General features: G+C 58.3%; 1 protein-coding gene and 1 long non-coding RNA gene across 4 annotated transcripts in view; one reads left to right on the forward strand and one right to left on the reverse strand.

Moving 5' to 3' along the window:
- LOC113916876 (protein strawberry notch homolog 2) overlaps nt 1-3,215 on the reverse strand; it is a 47,151-nt gene extending 43,936 nt beyond the window's left edge. Inside the window, exon 1 of the mRNA XM_035727795.1 lies at nt 2,727-3,215. The gene's annotated coding sequence lies outside the window, so the exon portion shown is untranslated. The remainder of the gene's footprint in view (nt 1-2,726) is intronic.
- On the forward strand, nt 1,745-10,309 carry LOC113916877. Of its 3 annotated transcripts, XR_003518067.2 has the most exons (5): nt 1,745-2,088; nt 4,475-4,620; nt 4,917-5,021; nt 7,120-7,302; nt 8,664-10,309. It is a non-coding gene; the product is annotated as an uncharacterized LOC113916877 (long non-coding RNA). The 3 variants fall into 3 exon arrangements; XR_003518066.2 differs by lacking the exon at nt 1,745-2,088 and having other exon boundaries at nt 3,414-4,620; XR_003518068.2 differs by lacking the exons at nt 1,745-2,088; nt 4,917-5,021 and having other exon boundaries at nt 3,414-4,620.
- The last annotated feature ends 8,504 nt before the right edge of the window (nt 10,310-18,813 follow it).

The raw sequence follows: 18,813 nt of genomic DNA on the forward strand, positions 1-18,813 counted from the left end.
AGCCGGAGGGCTCTGGCTCTGGGCTGCCTTGCTCTTTGGGCTTGCTCCACCCCACCCTGGACTTCAAAGGAACTACCTCCTCTGCACTCCGACAGGCTCTCCTGGAAATCCGGTCCCCTACCCCTCTGCCAAAACACAGATGTCCCCACACAACACACACACACACACCACAGCACGCACACACACACAGCACACACACACACACAGCACGCACACACACAGCGCACACACACACACAGCACACACACAGCACACACCACACACACACAGCACACACACACCACATACACAGAGCACACACACAACACACACACACACCCCACGCACACACAGACACCACACACACCACACACACACACACACCACACACACACACACACAGCACACACACAGCACACACACACACACACACACACACCACACACACACCGCACACACACACACCCACACACACCACACACACCACACACACACACACCCCACGCACACACAGACACCACACACACCACACACACACACACACCGCACACACACACACATCCACACACACACCACACACACACACACACAACACACACACACCGCACACACACACACACACAGCACACACACCACGCACACATACAGCACACACACACACAACACACACACACAACACACACACACACACACACACACACACCACACACACACCGGGCAGGTGCTGGCTCAGGCAGGTATGAACAGATGTCTGCTCCAATCCTCAGAGTTAAACAAAAGCGCCCTCCCGCCCTCTGAAATCCCAGCATGCCTCCCCCTACTCCCCACGGTGGCCTGTCCCAGGTCGGCACCCTGCACTTCCGGGGCTCCTCGGGGGTCTGTCGGGTGCCTGGCTGCGTCTTCCCCACCATGTGGGGCCCTGGGGCCACTCACGGACCCTGCCTTCCCTGGCCCACCCACCCGGTGCCCAGAGTTCATAGTCTGAGTTCTCTCTGAGGACTCCGGAGATGGATGTCCTAGAGGGACTGTGGTCCAGAGCAGAAAGCTCTGAGCAGCCATCACCCACCTCTGGGGTCTCCCCTGGGAAAATCCAGGGGGCTTGGGAAGAAAGAACACAGACAATGGGCCCCAGGTCTCGGCCTCCAAGACAGGGACGCTCAGACACCCTGCTCACAAGCGCCCCCCACAGCCAGGCAAGCAGGGAAAAGTGAAGCGCAGGGTCAGGTCCAGCCCTCTCCACCGGCCCGCCTGGGGGAAGGGCCAGGCCTCCCATCCCAACCAAGGCTGGCCTCAGAACGTCTCTGGGGTATCGTGCCTTTGACAGGTGGCCATCTTTCTTCCCTCCAGGGTCTGCAGCCCCCAGGGCCCCAGCCCCATCTTCCTTGAGTCTCTCCAAAGCATCTGCAGGGAAGATCCAGCATGCCCGGCAGCAGCTAGAGTCCTTCAATACCAGCCCCGAGCCATGCCGTGGAACACTCACCCCCCCCCAAACTGCCAGCAATCTTCACCTTGGCCAGCTTCGGGGCCAACACCCTCCGTATGGGGCGCAAATACACGGCACAACCTAGCCCGGCTGGGCGGTGGACGGGCAGGAAGGACATTCAGAGCAGCTGGGACTAACGTCCATTCTGGGAAGCAGAAGCTGGGATGCCCCCGACACACTTCTTACAGACTCTGATGTTCTTCCTTTTCATTCCACTCATAACGTTATGCAGACAGACACCCCACCGCCTCCCAGGAGCTCCTCCCTGGCTGTCCACAGCCCTGCTCCCTGACTCCAGACCCACCAGCCACCCGCTCCACGGGCCTGGGGGCGGGCATCGCCGCCCCCGCCCCCACCCCCACGGGCGGCCCTCTGCATCTCTGCGGCCGAGGCCACGTCTGCCCTGCTCCTCTCCTCGCGCCCCCGCCCCGACACCAGGTTCCCACGCAGGCACAAGGCAGCACTCCCACCCAACGTGCTCGGCGGACTCCGTCCACACCGGGACGGCTCCCATCCCAAAGCTGCGGGGATCAGGAGCGTCTGCCCCTCCCGGAGCGCTGCTGGCCGCAGCCCGGGCACAGAAGCCAGGAGAGGAGGAAAGGGCAGGAATCGCCAAGGAGCCTGGGGTCAGGAGCCGCCGGAAAGGAAGGGGCCGGGGCCCCGGAGGTGGAGGGTCACCAGAAGGGAGGGGTCGGGGAACCACGGAGCAGCGGTGACGGGGGCGTCACACACGGCGCCGGACGGTCACCGAGAAGTGCGGGGCAAGGGTCACCAAAGAAGTAACGCTCGGGGGTCACCGGCGGGAGGGGTCAGGGAGTCACTCCCGAGATTCCCCCCATTAGCGGGGGGGTTACGGAAGGCGGAGGGAAGGAAAGGGTGGGGGGGCGCAGCGGCGGGTGGGGTCAGGGTTCACGTGGAGGAGGGTCGGCGGGGGTCGCCGAGGAGGGCGAGCTCGGGGCTCCCGGCCCAGCGCGCGCACGGGGCTCCCGGCGGAGGGCGGAGGGCGGGGTCGGGGGAGGGGGGGGGGGGGGGTCGCACAGGAGGGCGGGGGTCAAGGCTCGCGGCGCGGGGCGGGTCGGGGGTCGCCGGGGAAGGCGGGGATACGCCGCCGCGCTCCCTCCGCCCGCGTCCCCGGAACCCCGGCACCCCCCGGCCCGGGGCGCGGGCGGCCGCGGCGGGCCAGGGCCCGAACCGGCCGGGCGCGCGGCTCGGGCCGGGCGGGGGCGGCGGAGTCGCAGCGAGCGTCGCGCCGGACGCGCCTCACCTCCGACCTGGGTCCGGCCGGGCGCGGAGCCCGCGGCGCCTCCGTCTCTCCGAGCTTCGCCTCAGCCGCGCTCACTTCCGGGTTTCGGGCGCCATCTTGGGGGCCCCGCTCACTTCCGGTCATGCCGCGGGGCGGGGTCTCTGGTGGGCGGGGGCGGGGCGGAGGCCTGACGCCCTCCCGAGGGACTGGGGCTCAGTGGGGCCACGGGTTCGCATCCCAACCCTGCCAGTTTCTTTTGGGACCCTGGCACGTAGCTTACTTGCGAGCCTCAGTTTCCTCCTCTGCCAACGTGAAGGTCGAGTTGAGTCTGGCCCACCTCCAGGCCCACCCCACCGTGCACTCTCACGCCTGACCTTAGGCCGCTGGGGTTCTCGCATAACCCAGATCTTAGCTCTGAAGCCCGCCTCCTCAGATCCTCCCTCGAAAACCCTCTGAAACGGCGCCGCCCCGTCGTTCTCTCCCTTAACTGCCTCTCCACCAATAGGTGTCTGCTTGTTAATCTGTCTCCACCCCAGTAGGAGTTCTGGGACCTAGGGGACCCCCCTGACCATGGAACCCAGCGCGTGGGAGGGGGCGTCTGGTGAGGCCCAAGAGCCAACCCAAGAGAGAGGGGCTTCCTCTCAGGCCGGGCCGGGGGGGGGGGGGGGGGGATCCGGGTTGCTCCCCACCTGGCTCCCTCCCCATTAGGGCTTCCCAGGGCCTGATGCAAATGAGGCTGGGATTTGCCGCACTGCCAGGAAGAGGGTAGGACTGGTGTTTGGCACAGACAGTAGATTTCCTGTGACTTGAACCCATTGGATCCACCGTGGGGTGGGCCAGGCCTGTTCAGGCAGATCCAGTCTGGGAGGCACCACCCCTTCCCTCTGGGTTTTCAGTAGTGAAAGCCCTGTGACCATGTCCCCGCCTCACCACCAGCCCCCTGAAACGAGAGGTACCTCTCCATGTGCTTGTTTGCTTATTCAGTGAACTCTGAGCCTGGCCTTGGGCTGGACACAGCTGGGGACCCAAAGGACTCAGTTCTCAGGCCTGCCCTCAGGAAGCTCCCAGTCTAGGGGAGACAGAGCAGGACCAGATAGTCCCATCTGCCAGATCAGGCCTGGGCTCAGGGAGGGGTTGAAGTCTCTGCCTAATGAATTATGGAGGAGGTGGGTATTGAAGCTGGGGCTTTGAAGTTCAAGTAGGAGTTTGCCAGATAGACACGTGTAGGAAGAACAGTCCAGGCAAATAAAAGCAGTTCACAGACCTGTAAGGGTATGTAAAGGAGATGAATATGTTTAAAACCTGTTTGCCCCACAAAAGCCAAGCCAGGGACTCCCTGTAGCCAAACCTGCAAGCACAAGGGAGCAGATGGGGAAACTGAGGCCCAGAGAGGAGAAATGATTTATTCAGAATGAGCTTTGCTTCGGTATCTGTAGTTTTTGGCAATTTGGGCTCTAGCCTTGACTTTGAAACTATTTTTCATAGCTAATGAAGATAAGCCATATTGAGCAATACAGTTAGGATTCAAAAGCACGAATAAGCTGACATGGGGGATAGATGGCTTCCGGTGGCATTTTCCCATTTCCTGTCACAGAGGACAAGCCACATAACTTGTGGCGCCCAGGGAGAAATGAAAACGGAGAGCCCCTCATTCAAAAAGTATTCAGAATGTCAATATGGCGACAGCAGAGCCCCTGGGTGCGGGGCCTGGGCGAGGCCCTGAGTCACACACCCACGAAGCCAGCCCTGTCCCGCCGTGACCTTCCTAGGCGGGGACCACTATTACCTGTGTTTGGCTGGTGGGCGAACGGCACTGCAGAGCCGTTGAGTAGCTGGCACAGGGTCACGGAGCTGCAGGGAGGCATGGACTCGACCTCTGCCACGTCCACCTAGAGAAACCACAAGGTCCCTATGGGTAAGTTTGCCTGAGATGGGGGCAGTTTGCCCAGGCCGGGGTGGGTCCAGCCATCTCGACAGGGAGCAATCTGCCAAGTCTGGGGATGTCTAGGGAATTAGTCAGATTCGGGGATTTCCAGGGAATTGCAAGAGGCGGCCTGGGAGAGCAGAAGGGGCACAGCTCCAGAGCTGGAGGCCCAGGCTAGGGAGCAGCTTGGCGGATGCGCTGTGTGACCCCCAGAGAGTTACATAACCTCTTTGTGCCTCCCTTTCCCCACCTGTAAAATGGGTATGGTAATAGTAGCTACCTTCTAGGTTACTGAGAAAGCAAAATGAACAAGCGCCTCGCATCTGGCTGTTACGAGTATTTCCAGATGAGCTTCTGGATCTTTCCTCAGAAAAGTCCACCGAGTCACCTGAGTGAGTGTTGAATGAGATGATAATCATGAAGAAGGCTGAGGCTGGAGAGGAGGGATTTTTTTATAAGGAGATGAAAGGCAGGGATGGGGGCCCTGGGCAGCCCCAGCTCTCTGGCTCAGGCTGCAGAAGGACTCCCTTTGAGGGTGGGGACGTGCCCTGCTGGTCAGATGGGCGCCACATCCCCTCCTCTGCTGGGGACCAGGCTCACGGAAGGCCGGAGGTCTGTCTGCAGGAGGGTCAGAGAGCCTCCCCCAAGCCCGCCCTCTGTCCCGGTACCACGCGGGGACCCCCTAAACCTCCCCCAGGCATTTTGACCAGGCTTGAGAAAGTAGGGCCGCCAGGTAAAGTGCAGGGCACCCAGTTATATTCGAATTCCAGGTAGACGAAGAACAATATTTTAGTGTTTAAGTATGTCCCAGGTGAGATCTGGGATCTACTTACGCTAAAGAAGTAGCGTCTGTGTATTTAAAATCCACATCTAACTGGAAGTCCCGTGTTTTTCTTGGCGAGATCGGGCAACCCCATGTGGGGAGACCACAGGCAGAAATGGGGTCCCAGAGCCAGGCCAGGACCCCTCTCTGCACCTCAGTGCTCTCACTTGCCAAAAGGGCACGGCCATGGGACCGAGCACGGGGAGCCGCAGAGGTGCGCTCACCGTGCGCATCAACTCTTGCTGTAATCGTTTTGAACAGCAGAAAACTTCAGGCAGACCCGAAAGTCAGGCCCCCTGGGGGCTTCCCTGTGGGTCGAGGGGGAGATTCTTGGGCTACCCCTCAGTTTCCCCATCTGGGGAAAGACTGAGGAGACCCCTGACCTCAGTTTCCCTCCTGGGAAGCACTCCAGGGCTATGCCCCTCCTACAGCCTGGGAGACTGAGGCAGGCGGAGGGCTCAGCCAGGGAGGAGGAGTGGGGGCCGCCTGCCGGTTCCAGCAGAGACCCTCCGACCTGGGCAGGTGAGGTGGGGCAGGTGGGCCCGGCCTGGTGCTGCCCTGCAAGTGGGGGCGGGGATGGAGCTGCTTCCTGTTTCTCCACATTCTGGAAAGCCCCGGCTTTCCCCAGCAGTGGGAGCACCTCCCTGCCTGCCTCCCAGCTCTGGGTCCCTCACCACTTCTCCTTTCTGTACCCACTTCCCCTGGCTGCCCCCCAGCCCCCGTGGCTCTGCTCCCGCCTCCCCTCTTCAATCCCTTCTCCCGAGCCCTCGTTTCTCTCCCCCTCCAGCCCTTCCCAGGGTGTAGAAAGGGGAACGGAGTCAGGGACAGGAACATGCCTGTACCTCCGGCTCCATCACTTTCTGTCTCTGCCCCCAGGTCTCTCCCTCTGTCTCACCCTCTATCTCTGCCTCCCGCTTGCCCAGCTGTCTTCCCCAGCGGACCCCACCCTGTCCAGCCCCCTCCCTGAAGCCAGGCCCACCCACCACTGCCCCACGTGTCCTCAGGCAGCTCTGGCCGGCTGGCTCCAGGGCCCCACGGCTCCCTTGTCCCCATCCTGAACCTGCCTGTGCCCAGAAGAGGATCTGGCCCAGCCCAACCAGGGCGGCCTCTGAGCCACGACACTGCAGGGAACAGCAAACCTGTCCAGTGGGTTTGAGGTCCGCCCCAGACAGGATTTCCCACCTCTGCGCTGGGGCTGGGACACCCCAGCTGCAGGGGTTAAATGTAATCCCTGAGCAAGCTCTCCCCACCTCCCCCAGGTTACCAGGTTGTGGAACAGGCAGGAAAGAGAAGGAGGATCAGCAGTCCACCCCATGGGGGAAGGACCATCAGGGAGAGGGCACAGCATGCGCAGGGGGCCAGGGCAGCAAGGGCAGTGAGACTGGGAAGGGGGGACTGGGCCGAGGCGGGGCCTGCAAAGCTAGGGCACGGCCCTTATCCTGGGGGCAGAGGGAAGCCGCTGAAGGCTGTGGAGCAATGGAGTGGTGCGGTCTGGGGCAGGGGAGTGGGGGCTGGAGTTTGCTCCATCAGCCTGCATGTGCTGGGTGGGGTGGGACGGAGGGGCCCCATCTCAAGCTCATCTGGTGGCAAGACAGAGGTCTGAGGGGGCTCAGCTGCTGCCCGGAAGCCAAACAAAGGAGCCGGACTTTGAATTTCTTTCTGTCAAGGGGCTGCAGTGAGCCAGGCTTGAGCTGGAGAAGAGTTGGGGGTCCTCACCCGGTACCCACCCCCAACCCCAAGTCAGAGGGGGACTTGGCTTGGCGTTATCCCCAGAGTAATGGGGAGCCGTGGAGGATGTGGAGCCCCCCAGAGATGCCGCTGGGGCAGGGCGGGCCTAGAAGGGGCTGCAGGTGAGTGCAGGAGGGAAGCGGGAACGTGGGGGGTGGGCAGGGAGGAAGGTGGTGATGCATTTGTCAGGCACCTGGGGGGGGGGGGAGCAGAGAGCAGGGCATGCCCGGTGATACTCCCAGCCACAGTATGGACACTAGGACACCCTGCCCAGTGAGGGTCTGAGCAGCTAGATGAAACCCCCGCCCCCACCCCACCCTGCCCGTCCTTCCTGCTTAGTGCCAGCCCTGGGCTCTGATGTCACCTGTGCTGGGACTTCCGGAACCTTCACCTTGGATCTGCCCTGCCCTGAAGGGAAACTCCGGGGCAGCTGGGGCCTGGCTGACTCACATCCAGGTCCCACATACACCACAGGGGCTAGGCTCCCGAGGGATGAGGGCTGTCAGGGGCATTTGGAGAACTTCATGGGACCCCACCACCCTCCACCCCCACTGGGGCTTGGGACGAAGCCAGAATCCCCAGCCCTAAGGCAGACGTCCCCATCAGAATCTGCAGGGCAATCTGGGTTCTAACAGGTGAGAATCTGGGGGGGAGGTATTGGAGCTGGTCTAGGTTCATCCACCTCTGCTGGTCATCTCCTGCCCCACGGGCAGAGGGGAGCTTTAGCTGTAGAGCACCGGAGATAAGACTTCCCGGGTTCAGATCTTGGCTCTGCCGCCCAGTGGCTATTTAATCGCTCCGTGCCTCAGTTTCCCCATCTATAAAATGGGGATAACCGTAGTACCTCCCTTGGAGGGTTTTTGTGAGAATTTGGCAAGAGCCACTTGAGCAGGGCGTGGGGTATGGTGAGGACTTTATAGTAAAAAATGTTTAAAGAAAACAAAACACTTCTTTTTTCTTTTATTTATTCATTCATTTATTTATTTATTTTTATTTTTAAATGTTTTATTTATTTATTCATGAGAGTCAGAGAGAGGCAGAGGCAGAGGAAGAAGCAGGCTTCCCATGGAGCAGGGAGCCCGATGTGGGACTCAATCCCAGGACCCTGGGATCATGACCTGAGCCGAAGGCAGACACTTAACCATCTGAGCCACCCAGGCGCCCCGAAAACAAAACACTTCTTGGTGGCATGGTTCATAATAGCCAAGAAGTGCAAACAGATGATACACACACGGTCCCCCACACATGGGAGCATCCCTTGGCCACGGACAGGAGCCAGGCGCCCACATGCACTGCCCCAGGGACGGACCCTGAGCCCACGACGCTCAGGGAGGGAACCAGACACAGAAGGCCACACGGGGTGTGAGTCCACGTGGGTGACACGTCCAGAACAGGCTCATCTGCGGACGGGAAGGGGGCCCATGGGAGCGGGGGCTGGGGCGAGGGTTGGGGAGTGACAGCTGATGGGGACTTGATGTTTCAGGGACGATGGAATGTTCTGGAGCCGGGGAGCTGGTGGCTGCACAGCTCTGTGCTTGCACTCAAAGCGATTGAACTGTATCATTGAAAATGCCTGATTTTATGTGAATTTCACCAGAAGAACAAGAAGACAATCGGGGGGGTGCCTGGCCAGCTCAGTCCACGGAGCATGCGACTCTTGATCTTGGGCTCATGAGTTTGAGACCCTCATTGGGCGTAGAGTTTACTTAAAAAAAAAAAAAAAAAAAAACCTTGAAAACAAAAAGGCAGTCGCCGCCGACAGTCAGAGGGGTGATAGATTTCACAGCAGGCTCAGCCTTGCTCCCTCGAGCCACAAACACGCTGGTGGGTCTGTCGCGGCTCAGTGCGCAAACAGTTCTGTGGCCATTGACCCAGCAGCTGTGTGGACAACAGGGGTCCCTGAGAGGACCGGATGAGAAGGGCATCTGGCCTCTGTGGTCTTCCTCCAAACCCGCCCCACCCCCCCGGTCTAACCCAGAGAACCACATTGCACAAAATCCATTCAGGAGATATTTTAAAAAATACCTAATGTCAACACTGGCCAGTCTTCAAAATCAGGGCAAGTCCGGTAAACTATCACATCCCAGAGGGGCCTAAGGAGATGTGACAACTGAGTGTCGTGTGGGATCCCAGTGGGGTCCTGGGGCAGAAAAGGGACATCAGGGAGAACTACAGAAATCTTAAACAAACAGAGGAGATTAGTTACTAGCATATGGATGACAAATGTCCCACACTAAGATGAGAGGTTCTCAGCGAGGGGAAGGGTGCCAGGCACACAAGGGTCCTCCACGCAACCTTTGCAGCTTGCCTACGGTTCTAAAATTAAGCCGATAACAAATTAAAGCATGGGCCCTGACCCCTGTCCTTCCCCCATGCTATTGCTCCTGCATGGAGGAGCCCACCCAGGGCCAGCTGTCTGCACATCCATGTCCAAAACCCCCTGCATGAATGTCTTCTCTCCCAGATTGGTTAGAATCTTTTGGTTGCAAGTGACAGAAACTGCAACTGAAACTAGCTTTTTTTTTTTTTATTTTGTAAATGGGAATTTTTTTGCTCATGGAACTGAAAGATCCAGGGATAGATCTAACTCGGGGTTCTCCCCATCAGCACTGCTGACATTTGGAGACAAATGTTTCTTTGCATCAAGCAACCATCCTGGGCACTGGGGGGCTGGGGGGGAGACTGAGCAGCATCCCTGGCCCACACCACCTCCATGCCAGGAGCTCCCCCAGGGTGACAAGCACAGGTATCCCCAAACATCGCCTGGTATCCCCTGGGGGGGCAGTGTCACCCATCCCCCGGATGAGACCCATTGATCTGACTGCTTTCAGGCTTGGCTAGATCCAAGACCTTCAAAGAGTGTCACCAACCTCTGTCTAGCACCTCTTGGCTCCTTCACATGGGCCTCTGGAGAGCAGCTGAAAGCTTGGACAAGATGGTGTAGCTGCTTGGAGAGGTCTGCAGGCCAAGTCCAGCCTGTCACCCTTCTTTATATACGCAGCATGGCACTGAAACAGACTTTTATGTGGTTCTTTTTTAAGGTTTTATTTATTTGACAGAGAGAGAGAGAGAGCACGCACAAGTAGGGGGAGGGGCAGAGGGAGAGGGAGAAGCAGGCTCCCAGCTGAGCAGGGAACCCGATGAGGGGCTCAATCCTAGGACCCCGGGATCATGACCTGAGCTGAAGGCAGATGCTTAACAACTGAGCCACCCAGGTGCTCTTGTTTGGTTTTGTTTCTTAAAATAAGCTCTGGGGCGCCTGGGTGGCTCAGTCGGTGAAGCGTCCAACTCTTGATTTGGCTCAATTCATGATCTCAGGGTCATGAGATGGATCCGCACGTTGAGCCCCATGTCGGGGGGGGGGGTCCCTGCTCAGCGGGGAGTCTGCTTCTCCCTCTGCTCCTTCCCCCGCTCATGTTCTCACTCTGTTTCTCTCTCAAATAAATAAATAAATCTTAAAAATAAATAAATAAATAAATCTTAAAAAAAAATAAAGTAAGTTCTACACTCATTGTGAGCCTTGAACTCAAGACCCTAAGAGATCAAGAGTCACATCTCTACCAACTGAGCCAGCCAGGTGCCCCAAGACTTTTATGTTTCTAAGTGGTTGAAAAAATCAGAAGAAGAATTATTTTGGGACACATGAAATGATATGAAATCTCAGTGTCTGTCTGTTAATAAAGTTTTATTGGCACAACCACATGTGTTCATTTACACGTCAGCCTTGGCTACTTTCATAACACAGCTGGCAGAGTTGAACAGCTGTGACTGAGTCTGTTTGGCCTGTAAAGCTGAAAATATTGGACCTCTGGCCCATTGGAGAATAGGTTAGCTGACCCCAACTCCAACTCTACGCGGCCCTATGTCCCTTGACAATGACACAGGCATCTCTCCAAGCCCGGGAGTCTCCTCTGTTGACTGAGGATGGTGAGAAGGAGGAAGGACCTTGCCTCCGGGCCAGCCAGCAGTGAACTTTGGGTCAGCATTTGTCAACCATGATTATCATTGCCACCCTTCAGGTGGCCTGGAGAGAGGGCCTCCTCTAGCTTGCCCAGGAGGCAGGTAGGAGAAGGCAGTCCTTGTGGGTGAGAACCATGGCGCAACCTTGTACAATCGTCTTCGGTAGGGTACATCGGCAGCATGTTGCACCCTGAGTTCATGGGGTGATGTGTGGGTGTTGGGGTGGGGAGTGCTTAGCCAGGAGGGTCAGAGGGGGTGCTTCTGAGGAGGTGACAATTCAGCGGCAACCTGGACCCTTGGGGGAAGCATGTTCCAAACCGTGGGAACAGCAAGTGCCAAGGCCCTGGGGCAGAAAGCACATATCTCCGCTTACAGAAGATGATGACAGGACTATGAGGCTGTAGTATAATGGCCCCCAGCCTAGGGCCACATGCTCTGGACCACCACATGCAATTAGGTGATAGTGGCCTGGCTACACCGAGATGGTGTGACCCTCATCCCTGACCCGGCCACCCAGCAATCTGGCCTTCCCTGAGTTCCCCAACTATAGAATGGGGACTTACACCCAATGATGTTCTGGAATCTCAGTTCTGCACTGGCCTGGACGTGTGTCCGGCTGGCCATCACGTGTCTCTGAGTCCCAGGCCCCATCTGAGTAACGGACCTCTGGTCCCAGGGGGAGGCGGGCCTGCTCCCTTCCGAGCACCAGCTTCTGGTAAGGTTGCCCTGAAGCCCCCACCCCTGCAATTCAAGTCAAGAGGCATCCATATGAGTCTGGGAGTCTCTGGGAGAGGAGAGCCCTAGGCAGGGTGGGGACAGCTCCCCAGGGACCCCCTTCGGCCAGGACCCCTGGAAGTGCCCTCTAGGCTCCCATGAGGGCTGGCCATATTATGAACATTTCCAAATGCAAAGAAGACTTGAAAGGATTTTGTAGCAAAAGATCAATACCTCGTTCCTTTTTTTTTAAAATGATTTTATTTATTTATTTGACAGAGAGTGCATAAGCAGGGGGAGCGGCAGGCAGAGGGAGAGGGAGAAGCAGGCTCCCTGCCGGGCGGGGCTCGACCCCAGGACCCTGGGATCATGACCTGAGCTGAAGGCAGACGCTTCACCGACTGAGCCACCCAGGCGCCCCTCAATACCTCGTTCTTATGACTAACATTTTACTGTATTTCCCATATGTGCAAACATCCCTCCTTTCTTGTATTCAGGCACAATTCAGTGTGTGTGTGTGTGTGTGTGTGTGTTGAACGGTACAACAAAAGCCCCCAAACGGACAAGACCAAGTGTTGGTGAGGCTGCAGGACAGCTGGAACCCTCAAACGTCACGGGCGGAGGCTGCGGATACCCAAGATGTTCGACCCAGAACTGCCCAGTGACCCCGCCACCCTATTCCTGGATATTACCCAAGAGGAAAGGAAATTTCCATCCACACAAAAACCTGCACACACCTGTTCACGGCAGCACAACTCACAGTCGCCAAAAACAGAAAACACCCCAAATGTCCCTTGACCGGCAGAGGGACCAGAAAACCGTGGAACGTCCACACAGGGGAATGCCAGGGGGCGTAACAAGGAGCGAATCTCTAACACTCACAAGAACATGGCTGACTCTCCCAGGAACTCTGCTGAGCGAAGACGCTGACCCCGTACTGCGTGATTCCAGGTGTGCGACCCCCAGAAAAGACCAAGGGGTAAGGGACAAATTGGATCCTTTCCTGGGAGGGGCTGGGGGCAGAGGGAACAGGTGTCAGGGGGCTTTGGCCGTGAAGAAAAGATATTATTTCTTTTTTATTTTTAGGATTTTTAAAAAAGATTTTATTTATTTATTCATGAGAGAGAGAGAGAGAGAGGCAGAGGGAGAAGCAGGCTCCCAAGGAGCAGGGAGCCCGATGCGGGACTCGATCCCAGGACCCTGGGACCATGACCTGAGCCGAAGGCAGACGCCCAACCCTCTGAGCCACCCAGGCGCCCTATTTTTAGGATTTTAAAAAAAATGTATTTGAGCGAGAGAGGGAGGGAGGGAGAGCACAAGCAGGGCGAGGCGCAGGGAGAGAAACAAGCTGACTCCACACTGAACGTGGAGGCCAACGTGGGGCTCAATCCTCCAACCCTGAGATCATGACCTGAGCCGAAACCAAGAGTCGGACACTTAACCGACGAAGCCACCCAGGCGCCCCAAGATTTTATTTCTTGATTATGGTGGTGATTAAAAAGCTACATGCTTTTGTCAACATTCACAGAACTGTCTACTTAAAAGGGTGAATTTCTCTGCAATGAGTAATTCTCAATAAGCGTCTGTGTTCTTATCCTAGGACGACTGTAACCAATGGTCACAAACTGGGTGGCTTGAAACAATAGAAATCCATCGTCTCCCAGCTCTGGGGCCAGAAGCCCGAGATCCAGGTGTGGCTTGCTACGCTCCCTCCGGAGGTCCTTCCTACCTTGACCAGCCTCTGGGGGCTCCAGGCACCCCTGGGCTTGAGGCCACAAGACCCTCCATCTCTACCTCCATCCATACCTGGTCTTCTCTGTCAGATTTCCCGTGTGTGTGTGTGTGTGTGTGTGTGTGTGTGTGTGTGTGTCTTATAAGGACGATTGTCATTAGATTTAGAGCCAACCTAAGCCACCTAGGATGATCTCATCTCAAGATCCTTAACTTGATTAACAAGAGCAAAAGACCTATTTCCAAACATTCACAGGCTCAACCCAATAAACCCTACTTAAAAAATAAAAACATGAGGGGCCGTATCAGGACACTTTCTCCCAAATCCTTCAGCTGGTACATTCTGCCTAGGAATATTTTGAAGCAAAATCCTAGCCTTTCATCCATAGACGTTTCGGTGTGTGTCTCTAAAGCAGATTCCCACCTGGGGACAGTTCTGCCCCCAGGGGACACCAGCTTATGTCTGGGGAAGCTGGTGGTTGTCAGGGCTGGGGGCACTCTTGGCATCACATGAGTGGGGGTGGGGACACTGCTCAGCGCCCGTAGGGTGCAAGACCCCCAAAGAGGATGACCCCCACCCTCTGCCCCCACAGTGCCCTCAGTGCCAGGAAAGCGGGAGGGACCTGGCTTACAGGGAAGCATGTGTGACTTTGGGCATCCCTGTCTGTGTCCATGTGTGTGACAAGGTCCAACAAGGGGGGACAACCGCGATGATCCAGGGTGTCCCCGTCCTGAGGGATCAGGAGTGGTCCTGAGCGCTTCATTCACACACAGAGACACGCACTGTCTCCCCCTACCTCCCCCCACACCACACACACACACACACACACACACACACACACACACACACACACACTGCCACCGTCAGGGGGCCTCGGCTGCAATCCCTGCCTGCCCCCTGGCGGCCACAGAGGCCGACACACGCACACACACACACACACACACACACACACACACACACACCCTCTGCCCCTCCCAGCCACAGAGGCCGACACACACACACACGCGCGCGCGCGCGTACACGCACACACACACACACACACACACCCTCTGCCCCTCCCAGCCACAGAGGCCGACACACACACACACACACATGCACACACGCACACATGCACACACACACATACACACACACACACCCCCTCTGCCCCTCCCAGCCACATCCTCACCTGGAACCATGGCTGTATCCCCAGTGGGGGCTAACCTCACTTTGCAAGGACGCCTTCGGCCTCCCGGGGCCCCTGCTCTGTGGGCATGGGGCTGAGCTGGGTCCATGCAGAGGCGTGGGCCTGGGGTCAGGAACCCCATGTGGAAGAGAACCATTGAGCAGAAGGAAATCGGGGATGGAGCAACCAGCCAGGAGACTGGTCAAAAGGACCATTGGCTTCCTCTGTCCTTGGTTTGGGGGAGGGGGCAAGGGGAGTCTTGGCATCAGAGCTGGGAGACGTGAGAAGGTCAGCGGGGGGAGGGGGACAAGGGGGTCAGCTGGGCACAAGTGTCTGGGGGGGTCATGGGGCAGGCAGGAGAAAAGAGAGGCGTGAGGGATAGAGTGTGGGGAAGAGATGAGGGCCGAGGCGAGGCCCAAGCCCTGGAGGGGCTGGTGGGCCCCTGCCTGTTCCCTGGATCCCCGTTATCATCTGGGGCTACCATTTATAACCTGGAGCCCTCATATGTAAGCTGGGGCTGCTGTCTGTAAATCGGAGTACTCCATTTATAATCTGAGGCTGCTACCTATAACAGGGGTCCCCCACCGGTAAGTTAGGGCTTGAGCCTATAATCTGGGGCTCCCACCTATAACTGGAGGTCTGCCACCCGTGACCTGGGGCCCTTTATTTGTAACATAGGAGCTGTAACCTGGGACCCTCTATAACCTGGGCCCCCACCTACAACCTAGAGCTTCCATGTATAACCTGGGGTCTCCCGCTATAACCTGCCTCCCCATCGCCCATAACCTGGAGTCCCGGCTCCACCATGGACCTGGATAGGTGGTTTCCTCTCTGCAAACCTCAGTCAGTTCATCTGTGATAGAACATTCCATCACCCCAAAAGCAACCACGTCTCCATCAGCAGTCAGTCCACACCCTCTCCCCGGCCTCCATGAGCCCCCTTCCCGTCCGTGGATGAGCCTGTTCCGGACGTGTCACCCACGTGGACTCACACCCCGTGTGGCCTATGTGTCTGGTTCCCTCCCTGAGCGTCGTGGGCTCGGGGTCCGTCCCCCGGGGCCGCGCGGTGTGGGCGCCTTGCCCCTGTTTGAGGCCGAGGGACATACTCGTGCGTGGTGGACACGACGTGTGTATCCATTCACCTGTGGGTGGACATTCTTTTTTTTTTTCCCCCACTTCTGTCTGTCGTGAATTGTGCCGCCGTGAACGCACAGTATACGAGTTTCTTTGTGGACATGTGGGCCCAGGCCCAGGATAGGAGTAGCCGGGCCACATGGAAACACTGTATTTAACTTTTTGGCTTTTTTCCAAAGTACCAGATTTCCAGTTTCTCCACATACTTGTCAACACTTATTATTGTCCATTGTTTTCGTCACAGCCATGCCCGTGGGTGTGAAGCGGTTCATTTTCATAACATGTTTCTTTTCATCTAACATATCCAAGATTGTCATTTCATTGTGCAATCAATGTAAATTATTAACAAGGTATTGTATACGTTTATACCTTTTCATGCAAAGCCTTGGAAATTGTGTGTAGTCACACAGAACATCTCAGTTTGGACAACCACATTATAAGAGCTTAACGGACACACGTGGCCAGTGGTACTGTCATGGATGACACAGCTCTCATTGCCGAGGACACAGCAGTGACCAAGGCAGATCCACCCCTGTTCCCAGAGAGCTCCCAGTCTAGTGCCAGAGATGGAGGAAAAATGGGTAAAGCAGTACATGAGACGATTTCTCACGGTGACAGGTTTTGAAAAGGAAGTCAAACTGATCGGGGCTGTGTTCCATTGAGTGACCCCGAAGGCTTCTGAGCTGACATGGTGCCTTCAAGGACTCTTTCTACAATGGTCACCTAACATGTCCTGAGTCCCTTCCATGGGGCCTGTCCATCACGAGATGGGGGTGGGCTCTGAAGGAATGTGAAGCCTACAGACACCCCGATTTCAAGCATTTGGGGTGTAAGCCAGCAACCACAGCGATGGAAGACACCAGAAGGATTTGAGTCAGGCAGCAGGCCCTCCTGTTCTGTTTTCCGGGAGAGATCGTCTAGAACCAATGATACCTCTTCCTGAAATGTTTGGTGGGAATTCACCACTGACAGGTCGAGGTCTTAATCGTCTTTCTTGAAACATCTTTGTCACTACAGGTCTTTCTCTGACTATGCTGATTATCTATTTCTTCTTAAGCGAGCTTTCATTTTGGTGTCTTTCAAGGCGGTGTTCCACTTATGGGCATAGAGTCGTTTCTCGTATGTAATCCTTTTTAATCGCTCTGGGGTCTGTAGTGACGGCTGTTCTTTCGTTCCTGACGTCGGTCATCTAGAAAGATGGTCTTGGTCAATCTGCTTAGACTTTTGTCATTTTTTTCAAAATCTCTTCAAAGAACGATCTTTGGGTTTCACTGATTTTCCCTGTTCTTTTCCTCTTCTACTCCCTTGGCTTCTGTTCTGACCTTTAGGATCTCCTTCTCAACAGAGGAGTGTGGGGGTTGCAGTCTAGCTGATGTGGCTTGTGCCTCCCTCCCCCCCAAAGCTTGCACCAATCGCCCCTCGGGTCGTTCGAGACTGTGATGAAGCTCATGGTCGCCAACAACACGCACACGGGCATAGGCGATGCCGCACGTACTTTGAGGGAGTTCGCAGGTGTTGGGCTCAGAACCCCCCAGCCTGGAGCCCACATCCGATGCCGTCAGCTCTCAAAGTTCCCTCTTTTTGCCTGGGGCGAATCAGGAGCCTCACGCAAGACTAGCAGTTCGTTCGGCCAGGATCATGATGGAGTGCTCAGGAGCAGAGAGGCAGCGGCGTGCGGGACTGGCGCAGGGGAGCGCAGTTTTGTCATCCCTTCTGACCCATGGCCTGGCATTGGCCGCTCTGGGCTCCTTGGTGATTCATTTGTCTTTGAGGTCATCTCCACGCCCAGCGCGGGGGTCGAGCTCACGACCCCGCGGTGCAGACTCGCAGGCGCCCTGGCCTGAGGGGCCCCGAGCCGAGTGCCCCGGCCCACGAGGGCTCCGCCCGCCCCACAGCCGTTTTCAGGTGGCCGTTGTCGCTCACGACTCCGACCCCAGCCCCGAGCCCCTCCGAGGTCAACACCGCGGGTGCATCTCCCCGCGCCCGCTTCCCGCCAAACCCCCTCTCCCCGTGAAGGGCGTCTCCGCGGGCCAATGAGCCCAGCTGTAGCCACCCCCGGGGCGGGGCCGAGAGCGAACCAATCCCCGCTTGGGCGCCTGCCTGGGTCCAAACGACCCAATCGGCAGCGGCGGCGGGTCGGGTCGCGGGGCGGGGCCTACTGGCTCAGCCAACGGGCGGGCACGTCGGCGGCGGGAGGGGCGGGCTCCGCGGCGGGCGTGCGGCGGCGCCGCGGCGCAGGGCGGGGGCGGGAGGTAAACAAGATGGCGGCGGCGTGTCGGGCGCGGAAGGGGGAGGCGGCTCGGGGTGTCCGCCACTGAGGCGGGGCGCGGGAGGCAGCGGCGGCGGGCGCCGGCCGGCTCCGCGCCGCCTTGCATGGGCTGGGCCCCCGCGCCGCACCGCCTGCTCCACACGTGCGGCGGCTGCGGCGGGGGCACGCGCCGTCCGAGCCCCGGCGGCCTCGGGAACCCCCTGCCCGGGCCTTCGGCCTGCGCCGTCTCAGGCGCCCGGAGCCCTGCGGGTCCCCGCGCCCCGCGGCCCGCGGCCGACGGCGTTCGCGGCCGAGAGCGAGCGCGGGCTGCCGTTTGGGGCGGGGGGCGGCCGCTCCGGGGTCCCAGGCCGGTGTGGGGGAGCCCCGGCGGCGGCCGGCTCCGACGGAAGTTGCTCCCCGCGGCGGGAGGGCTCCGGGCAGCCCCCCGGCCCCCCGACACGCGCCCGGGGCTGGCGGGGGCGGACGTCGGTGCCCCCCGCGCGGTCCGGATAGGCACCTGCCGCTGCCGCTGCCTCGGGCCCCCAGGACGGCGGGCCCCGCCGGGAGCCGCCCCCAGCAGCGCGCCCGGCCCCCAGCGAAGCTCGGCTGCGCAGCCTGGGGCCCTGGGGCCGGCCGGCCGCCGCGGGGCCCTCTTTGGGCGCGCGCCACGGCCCGCTGGT

Source organism: Zalophus californianus, chromosome 1, assembly GCF_009762305.2.
Source record: "Zalophus californianus isolate mZalCal1 chromosome 1, mZalCal1.pri.v2, whole genome shotgun sequence".
Lineage (NCBI taxonomy): Eukaryota > Metazoa > Chordata > Mammalia > Carnivora > Otariidae > Zalophus > Zalophus californianus.